General features: G+C 42.3%; 1 pseudogene; it reads left to right on the top strand.

The window, feature by feature from the left end:
- The first annotated feature begins 408 nt into the window (after positions 1 to 408).
- LOC126263891 (5S ribosomal RNA) lies at positions 409 to 526 on the top strand (annotated as a pseudogene).
- Positions 527 to 2,111: the final 1,585 nt, after the last annotated feature.

The raw sequence follows: 2,111 nt of genomic DNA, 5'->3' as shown, positions 1-2,111 counted from the left end.
TCCTCCCTCGAGGATGGGTGTGTGTGTTTGTCCTTAGGATAATTTAGGTTAAGTAGTGTGTAAGCTTAGGGACTGATGACCTTACAGTTAAGTCCCATAAGATTTCACACAAATTTGAACATTTGAACCTAATGTGCGAGCTGTAACTGCTACGGGCATGTAGATTAGCATATGTTTAGCTGAGAGAGACAGAGTAGCTGAAATTGGTCAGTAGTGTGGAATAAAACATTTCGTCCACAAAATGTATTTCGACACTTGTGTATTATCTTATCTAGGTCTCACCTTATTTCTTAATTAGTGTTGTTTACGTCTTCAATTTACAGAACGTCAATCTTTCGCATGTTATGGATTAGCAGCATGTAGAGTTTTATCATGACAATTTATTTTTCAAGTGTAAAGTGTGAGATAGCCAACGGCCTTGCCGCAGTGGTAACACCGGTTCCCGTCAGATCACCGAAGTTAAGCGCTGTCGGGCTGGGCTAGCGCTTGGATGGGTGACCATCCGTTCTGCCGAGCGCTGTTGGCAAGCGGGATGCACTCAGCCCTTGTGAGGCAAACTGAGGAACTACTTGATTGAGAAGTAGCGGCTCCGGTCTCGTAAACTGACACACGGCCGGGAGAGCAGTGTGCTGACCACATGCCCCTCCATATCCACATCGAGTGACACCTGTGGGCTGAAGATGACACGGCGACCGGTCGCTACCGTTAGGCCTTCCAAGTCCTGTTCGGACGGAGTCCAGATCAAAAGGTGAGGTGTTTCGTGAACAGTTTCTTTATACCGTTATCACTTCACTTCTTTTTTCAGTAAAACACTAAAAAAGAAAGAAAACACTTTAGTTGTTTCGCTACTATTGATGCTCTAGGACATTGACTGACATCCTATAGAAATGCTAAGGGCAGCAGATTAACTTCAACTTGAAACTACGCAGGGCCACGCACATAAACTTCGGAACTTATCAGTGCGCTCGCGATAAGCTTCTAACAGAGACAGACACATTTAATAATTAAGAACAGAATTTTCCCAGTGACCAGACCACGGCTGAAGCTGTTCTGGAACTATCAGTTTTATTTGGAGCTTCCTTATATTTAACTTGTAGTTCAACAATAGAAATTGCGGGAAAAAGATCACCGGTGGAACTGTGGTAGAATATGAAACCTCTGTCTGCAAAAGAGGTGGTCAGTTCCCACAGCATCTAATACGTGGCTTCTGCTTCTATTGTGGTTGACTGACATCGATCCTATTTTCTAGGTTAGGAAGGTCATTTATGTGCAATATCTCGGGGGACATAAAAACCTGGAGCGCAACCACCACTGTTCTTATTCGCTCATTCCCTCCTCTGTTCACCTGTCCATATCTTCCAGCAAATCATCATGCCGTTCGCACACAGACGTCAGCGGTTTTAACTGGCGTACATCACCATGTCACGTCTCGACTGAACACCGACAGCGCGAGGCAATTGGTAAGAAGCCAAAGCAGCCAACTCCTTTGCCACTTCGATTACGATCTAATGGATTCATTACCTTCTCTCTAGCATCTAGTAAACTACTCATCCGCTGTCATTCAAGCCCAGTGCTAGTGCAGTTTCGGGCTAATCATTTGTATATTTACATGTAGGTAAGTTTACTTCATTTCTTTGATCAGGTTTCCATTGAGGAACCAGGCGTTACTTTGTATTGATTTGAAGTCAGCGAAAGGTTTCTCTCGGCTTATGTTAGTAACCCTATTTTCATTATATATATATATATATATATATATATATATATATATATATATATATAATAACCCTATTTTCAAAATATAGTAACCCTATTTCCAACATGTATATAATACCCTTGTTAATCTTTAATATGTTTTTAATTTCGAGTTGTAACCCTATTCACCACCCTCAGTCGGTTAATTATTCAGGAGCCCCTTACAAGTAGATAAGAAGCCAATGCTGTCCACGGTCGACAGTGAGCAGGAAGTTACCTGTTCTGTAGACCAGACCAGACTCTGTAGAAACGCCGTCTGGGGGTGGATATTGACAACAGAAGAGTGATAAACATCAAGAGTGAAATGGAAACTTGATATCTCTCCCGACATAGAGACTAGATTTTTAGACTTGTGTATC

This window comes from Schistocerca nitens, chromosome 6 (genome assembly GCF_023898315.1).
Source record: "Schistocerca nitens isolate TAMUIC-IGC-003100 chromosome 6, iqSchNite1.1, whole genome shotgun sequence".
Lineage (NCBI taxonomy): Eukaryota > Metazoa > Arthropoda > Insecta > Orthoptera > Acrididae > Schistocerca > Schistocerca nitens.
The sequence above is the reverse complement of the archived record's forward strand: the minus strand, read 5'-3'. Positions and strand labels throughout refer to the sequence as shown.